This window comes from Leptopilina boulardi, unplaced genomic scaffold (assembly GCF_019393585.1).
Source record: "Leptopilina boulardi isolate dan_hultmark-lab unplaced genomic scaffold, ZJU_Lbou_2.1 LbouV2_342, whole genome shotgun sequence".
In the NCBI taxonomy this organism is placed as follows: Eukaryota; Metazoa; Arthropoda; class Insecta; order Hymenoptera; family Figitidae; genus Leptopilina; species Leptopilina boulardi.
The window spans coordinates 119283-127673 of record NW_026137910.1 but is presented as its reverse complement, the minus strand read 5'-3'; the positions used below and the strand labels follow the sequence as shown (position 1 = coordinate 127673).

Sequence of the window (8391 nt, the reverse complement as noted above, 5' to 3'; positions counted from 1 at the left end):
TTCAGATTTTTCGATAATTATCGTAATGACGGTCATTTTTAACAAAGTAACATTGCAGTACACCGTTAATTTATAATTTTAATCTTTATTCTGTTATTGAATAATATTATATTCAAATTTATTTTATTTTTTTTATATAAATAACATTTGTTATTATTATTTTATTTAAAATTATAATTAATAAGTCAGTGTGTATTTTGTAGGTGTTAAAAAATTCAAATTTTCCAATTTTTTCCGCGTCTGTGCACAACAATATGCGCAAAAGTCAAGACCAGAAATAAATCCCTCTGGTGGTAAAAATGAAAAGTTTAAATTCATGATGTTAACAAACGAGCGCAGAAGCGTGAAACACGGCGCCGGGTACGGTTGTGTTTTTGTGATTTCTTGTAAATTGAAAGTTTGAAAAAAAAAATATTAATCAAATGCACGTTTACTAGTGACGCGGTAAACTTTTTCCCCTTTTGTCCTTTTTTCTATTTAAAGGAACATTACAAGTGTTTTGCATATGACAGTGTAATTTACAAGTGTTTGTGACAAGTTTTTTTCATTGCAGAAATTTTACGCGGTCGCCGGAAGGATTTGTTTTTATTTTTTGGGTAAGTGAAAATATGTTTATGTTTTTAAAAATTTCATTTGACGTATATTGTTAAAGAAACGATATGGAAAAATATAAATGTTATTTTGTTAAATATGTCTTTATAATCTTGATGGTAAGACTCGCCTTCTTATGCGATGATCATGCGTAAAATCTCATCTTCCCATATAGCATCTTGGACCAAAATTTTTCCGTTTATTCAAATGCGTCTCAGTTTGAAAAGGCAATTTCTTTTTAAGAGGCTTGGGAATAAACAGAGGGAACGGATGTTGTGAATTGTATTATGTCACCCCCCCTTCGTATTTTATGAGAGCACGTCAAGTGTCTTCCGGAGAGATGTAAATAAAATCTTCTAAATGAGATTCGAGAGAGCGAGGTAAAAAAGGTTTCATGGTGGGGGAGTGAAAAAAAATACTGTCCTCGTCTTTTGTTATTTGTAGTCTTTTCAAATAGTCCTTTGTTATGTGGTTTTTTTCCCCCATTTTCTTGACATGTTTTTTTTTTTTAAATAAAAATCTTGATCTTAAAAGATCCCAAACATGTAATTATAGAATTGTAATCGAATAAGTTGATACCTATATTTGGATTAATAATTGATAACTAATTTACATACATAAATGGCATTTTATTTTTTATTCGTTTCATTTAACAATTTATGTACATTTTATCTAAAATTAAGAAAAATTTTTAAGGTTAGGTTAAAGAACAAAATTTTCTTAATATTGTTTGCCTTAAAAGGAGATTTGACTCATAAAATTTTATCTTGTGGGTTTTTGTCATCAAACTAATAAGATAACTGCATTTTCCTTTGATAAGATGCTCTGTTGTATTTTAATGCAGTTTGACTAATTTAAAAGTTGTGATTTCTTTAAAGTGACTGACCTTTTTGAATAAAAAGTATTTATAATTGTACTTTTTTCAATTTTTATGACTCATGAATTTATTTTAAAATGAAATTTTTATAAAACAAACCAGTACAATCTCGTAGCGTTTAGAAATAGATGAACTGTGTTTTTCTCTCGCGTATGAGATTTACGAGTGCCTGGATTTTGTTAGAAAGTAAATTAACTTTTGTAAGTGATCGAAGCTATTTGTCAGACTCGAGTACATATGTAATAGATTTAAACGATATTGGAACCATAATTTTTTATTTATTTATTATTTGAGTCGTACATAGTTACCTATAAATTTAAATTTTCGTTTAACATATGCTTTCGATTAAGAACCGTTTCTCGAACCCGATTATTAATCCACTTTATTTCTCTCTTAACTTTTCGGATAAGTTCATTACACTCACACGGCAAATTGCATTTAAGCAGAACCGTTGTATAATTTTCAAGTGAGGAATTACAATGTATATATTTTCAAGATAACCGCACACGTGGAGAGTTCGGAATATTATTCTTGTTAAATTTTGGCTCACGAGTTGTATATTACGTGATGAGTTTGAAAATGAAGGATACCTGAAAATTCAAAGGTGCAATCACACGTGACCTGAATGTGACCCTTTTATCGAGGCTCATTTGGTCATTATCCAGGTTGTTCTTATGTAGATTTACATCCACATTATCATCTCTCTAAATTGTTTCGAGACGAGAGAGTCACAGTTATCTAGTTTAATATTCTTGCACTTACTCGATGCGTCATTCGAATATATTGTATTGTTCAGTTGTAACAAAAAAAAATTAGAAAATTAATTCCTTTATAATTTAACAAATATAATAATGACTTTCATTTATCAAGTTATTTTATAGACTTGGATTTTGTTCCTGATTTCTTAAGTGCATTTTTTTATAGCTGCTGCTTAATTGGTTTTTTTCAGAATGACTCAAATCATATTGATTAATTTTTAATTTTGGGAGACTATTAAAATTAATTAGACTTAAAAGTAAAATTTTTTTATTAAAAAAAATATATTTAAAAACACACGCTAATTTATTCAGACATGGTCCGAAGGTTTATTTACCTTTTAAATGCTATTAAAAAAAATGATTCACAATTGGATTATAATTTACTATTTATCATTTCGATTTCTATTAAGAAATAAATAATTATAAATTAATTGGCATTAGAAGTGACAAAAATGATTAACATAAAATACACCAGGAGGAGGTTGAAGTCAAGGCTGTTTTAATAACTTAATTCTTGAACTTCATGAGTGAATTAAAATTGATATTAATTTAAATTATATGCATATATTTAAAACTGGGTCGCTGACCAGCTTAATTTAATAAATTTGCTTTCGCTTATAGCCTAATTAGTCATCAAAATGTTTTCACTCTCTTTCAAGTGACTAAGCGCGCGCGGAGTCTAAATTCGAATAAAAACTCCTACGCAGACACAATTAGTGCAATTATATTATTCAAGTAATATACATTGATGAAAGCAACAAAACTAAGTCTTGTATTTTAATTAATTGAACTTTTTGTCTTATATACTTGACCGGATGTTGTTTTAGAATATATATATAATTATCATAGGAAAGTTTCTCTCGAGCAAATATAACCGTTCTGTTTTTTTGTCAAAGCACATGGTTCAAATTTTATTTTTATTTTATCATAAATTTTATTGGACTATAATGATTTATAATTTTTTATGTCATTGATTTTTAATTTTTGACTTCCTGAAGAGGAAATCATTTTGATTTTGAAACGTTGGAAAAAATAAACTGAATTAAATAAAAAAAATTTCTTGTCCGAATATAATCGTTTGTTATCCGCCTACGCCTACATATTTAAATCATTATGTAATTATATTATTTATTAACTATTATGTAATTCAATTATTCAGTAATTACTTATTTGAATTATAATTAAATTATTCTGTACCAAATTAATGCGTTAGTGAAAAAATTAAGATCGAATTGATTTTGAATGTTATTCTTAATTCACTTTCTATTTGATTTTCTATTGAATTACATATAAACTTTGTTGATGAAAATTTATTAATTTATTCATTTACTTAGTATCATTTAATCTTCAATTTTTGTTTTATTGCATTAATAATTCCTTATGTTAATAATGTTAATTAACAATGGTTTATTTTTTATGTAATTATATGTATACACTATGAAAAAAAAATTTATTTGATTCAAATACTCGATTACTATTATCAAATAAATATTTACTTAAACCAAATAATTTTTATTTTAATTAAATAAACTGTATTTGAACCAATAATTTCTGTATTTGAAATAAATATCATTTAATTGATTCAAATAATAATTATTTGGTTTAAGTAAATATTTATTTGATAATAGTCAAGTAATCGAGTATTTGTATCAAATAAATTTTTTTTCAGTGTACATAATTAATTATTTTACAAAAAAAAACACGATTACAACGATTAAAAATTAGTTGATGTTTGTTTCTAGATTATTTATATTTTATTAAGTTTTGTGTAAACACAGTACAAAGACAATTGACAAATGTGTTTTCTCGAAAATTATAAAAGCCTGTGTTCGTTTTGCTGACAAAGTGTCTTGATAACAGTTAATTTCTAAAGTACCAGACATTCTCAACACACACCGCGACGAGCTATTAAGAAATGAGTTTGTTCAAGAACATCCTCAGACATCGCTTGAATTTTACTGCGAGATGATTCGCGCTAAATTGCTATAATATAAGCGTACAAAATTTCGCGGAAGTTCTTATTTCGTCTACTTGTTTTTATCTTTCGTTTGTACTTTTATTTTTCTAAACACTATATTAGAAACAATAAATTCATTAAAAAATTTCAATTTTATTTTAATAATTTGCTGTTTAAATAAATTTTATTCTCTTTTTTTTATTGCACAAATGTTCTGAATTTTTTTTTTTTTTTTTTTTTTTTTTTGAAAGTTGAAAAACATTAAATCCGACAAAATTTAATTGAAAACCACATATTATTTTTTGTGCCAATATTATATATTGAAAGTTACATAACTGTTTCTGCATCACGTTTTCTGTCAAAGAAAAATTTATAAAATGCATCACCTCGTTTTTTTCCAATTTTTTCATTTTCTCTCAAATGTTTTTTTTTCTTTCTTTCTCTGACCTCATTTTCGAAAAGAACTCGTTAATCATTCATCTCGGTTGCACAATCTTCAACAAAAACCTGTGAAAGATGTCTGCAGAAGATCATTATGAAAAAAGTAGATTAAAATATTGAAAGATTTTTCTCTAAACAGAAAAAAAAGATTAGGAATGCATTATTATTAAATGACTTTCATAAAAAAAATAAGAAATTTCAGAAGAAAATATTTTAATTATGCTTTTCTGGTAGAAAAAAATTTAATAGTTATTAATACGAAAAACGTTTTTTTTTAGAAATTATAGTTTTTAGTGTAATTATAGAAGAAAAAATGGTACTTTGGATAAGTAATAGTTGACCAAATTCATTTCAAATCAGACAGGCTGAAATGTTTTAAAATTTAGAGAGAAAAAAACTTCAAACTGTTATAACTCTGATAGTAATTTAGATGTCTATAATTTTTTCGTTTTGCATTTGAAAAAGCTTTCAATTTTTTTTTTTCAAAATCCGTTGGAAAGATTAAAAAATGTTCAAAAATAACAAGATGGCGGCTATTTAAACAAAAAAATTTTAATTGAAATTACTCAAAAACCCCACTTTTTTTTGCTCAAATTTTTTTCGTCGATTGAATATTTTTGATAAGAATTTAATTTGTGTCCGATTCTGGTAGAAAAGAAAAAAAAAAATTTTAATTTTTTTAAGAAAAATTTGTTACTCTTCTACCAGAATCGGGCACAAGTTAAATTTTTATCAAAAATATTCTTTAAGGTGAAGAGAATCCATAAAAAAATTTTGAGCAAAAAAAAGTGGGTTGTTTGAGTAATTTCAATAAAAAATTTTTGATTAATATGGCCGCCATTTTGTTATTTTTGAACATTTTTTAATTTTTCCAACGGATTTTGAAAGAAAAATGAAAGCTTTTTCAAATGTAAGAAGAAAAAATGAGACATCTAAATTACTTTCAGAGCTATAACACTTTAAAGTTTTTTTTTCCCTAAATTTTAGATAAACAACGTTTTAGCCTGAAGGATTAGAAATGAATTTGGTCAGTTCTATATTATTTTAGTTACTTTATATTAAAATTTTTATTGGCATATTTTAGTAGTATAATACTAGTTATATGAATGATAAATATATTTTACATTTTTTGAGTTTTAATTTTAAATTCTGCAAAGTTGTGGATAAAGTTTTTGAATGTTTAAATCCGCAACTTTTTCTTTTTTTAAAAATTTTAATAAACATCAGTTTCATATAATACAAAATGTGCGAGCTGTTATTTTGTAAAAAGTCTCATTTGATCTTCTGGCTTCTAGACTTCCTGGTGTGAACTCGCGAATGCGTGTATGTGTGCATTGGGAAGAGTCAGGAAGGGGAAAGGGGAAATGTATCTTTTGAGATATCACTTTCATCTCTAGCGTGGGAAACCGCCTAGTACTTGAATTACAATGAGCAAACAAGTGCAGGGTACTTCATATAATATATTTTTTCTCTCCTGGGGTTGTAAGTTTACCTTGTGGATTTTTATACAGAAATGGAGTCTTATTTTCCTCATATATATTGCCTGTGTATAAACTTTATTCAAGTAGACCATTATTTTTTCTTTCTGTAATGAATAATAACAAAATATTCTGATTCATTTTTCTGATACTTTATAAATTGCATAATCGATCTTTTTTTGTTTTATCTCTAATTTCTTCAGAGGTCGTTAATATTTAATAATTTAGATGAATAAATTATTGATATATGCCTTATTTTAACACAAAATATTTAATTTAGGTACAGTATTAGTTTCTGTGAAATACTGAAAAAAATATAATTGCAAAAAAATTCAAATTTTTGAATAGTAGCATAAATGTGATTTTAATTAGAAACTTATTTACAAACAAAAGTCATTACACAATCACTTTAGCACTAGTAATTAATCAATTTTTTCTCTTATATTTTGTTAACTCTTGCATGACGTCATTGCCAATAAAATTCAAATCCATTTTCTATATAATAATACCGTCACGTTTAACTGAACACGTTCTAACAGTGTGACGTCATTTAATCGACGCAGTCACAAAAATTATCACGAATTTTCTTTTCTTATTCATTTGTATAGATTCGTGAAATTATTTCATTTTATATACTTATTTTATATTTAAAAAGAATTATTAATATCTAAACATTAAATTAAAATACAGTTATTCAATTTTATAATAGATTTTATTTAATCCGCTCATTCTTTCATTATATTACTCTTTACGATCAGCATTTTTATTTAATTGTTCAGAAAGAAAACGGTAGCACTATAGATTTGTAATGATTCATCCTAAAAACACGTTGAATACTAGATTTGGGGCGCTGGATTATACGAAGCTGAAGTACGCAACGTTTATGATAAACGATTTTTAAAGAAATAATTTTTTAAATTATCATAAACGTTGCGTACTTCAGCTGTCTGGATTTATCCCATAAAATTCATTAGTTAGAATTTTTTTTAGGAGAATTTTCATTTTTCAAATTAATATTTGACAAATTAACATAATATTTAAGTATACTGAATATTTATTTGACAGAATTTTTCATTTTACAGAATTTCTAAAAATTGGCTTAAACAGAAAGATTTCAGATTTCATAATGAACAATCGTTATACTGCACCGAACATGGATTTCTCTACATATACACAGAGAAAGGAAATAAATTCCATTATATTCTGTATATCTTTTCCGCAAATTATTTTATATCCGAATGTACATTATTACCATCACATATACATGAACGTTCAGAACTTGGAGCACATCTTCAGTTATAGGTGTTAGAGAGATGAAATCTTTTCTAATCTTATAAGTTCGTTCTACTTTTCACTAGTTCCTAGGTGCAATATTAAATGAGAAAAATATTGGAATCGATTTAAAAAGATTAATGACTCGATGAAATGAAATAGAATAAAATTTTTTAGAAGCTTTATATACATGTTCCACAGAGTATAAGTAGAGATTGTCTAAGATAGAACTCGGGTAATTGTTTATATCCCGCAATTATCCATTATTGTGGTGTGCGGACTCGGTACTATTATGAATGTGTACAGGACTCTATATTCACAGCAGGAAGTTTTGATGTAAGTACGATCGAGCGAGCATAAAGGCCGTAACTTTCTTTAGCCTTCGCAATCGAAGAGAGGAGCGAGCCACCCTCGGTGTGAGAATTAAGCAAAGTGTGCCACCGAATGCATATACTTTCATAATAATATATCTAAGTGAGATACACATAGAGCAAATGAATACGAGCTTTTTTGCTCTCTCAATGTGATTCTCTTGAGTAGACACACACACGTACACCACGGGGGAGAATTTCTTTTGTACTTAATAACATACTTGAGCTCTCAAGCACGCATATGTACTTCCAAAGGCAACGAGCCAAAGCATTATAACCCTTTGCACGCTGAAGTAAACCCAAAAACCGGAAAGTCACCTCGTTTTCCTACTAAAATATTCAGGTCGTCTTCATCTTCTTTTTCCGTGCAGCTGTGTGTCCAAATTTATATACGCAGAGAATTTTTCAAAACCATACTGAATTTTTTATTTAAATTGGAAACGGAATTACGCTGTGGAAATTGGATAAAAAATGAAAGTAGTGTTACACATTGAAATGAGATTTTGATAATTCCGAAGAATTTTGACGTGCTAAATCCGATTCTGATCTCAGAATTGACCCAGCACGTCAGGTTTTCGAGATAATCTAAACTAAAAGTGTAAAGAGGACGTTTTTTGACAATATTTGAGTACATCTCTCATCAAGG

General features: G+C 27.1%; 1 protein-coding gene across 5 annotated transcripts in view; it reads left to right on the top strand.

Annotated features, from left to right (window-relative positions):
- The first annotated feature begins 334 nt into the window (after positions 1-334).
- Positions 335-8391, top strand: part of LOC127285878 (tetraspanin-1-like) — a 69120-nt gene continuing 61063 nt past the window's right edge. For all 5 annotated transcript variants that reach the window (XR_007843669.1, XM_051312084.1, XM_051312083.1 and 2 more), the window contains exon 1: positions 335-596. The gene's annotated coding sequence lies outside the window, so the exon portion shown is untranslated. The remainder of the gene's footprint in view (positions 597-8391) is intronic.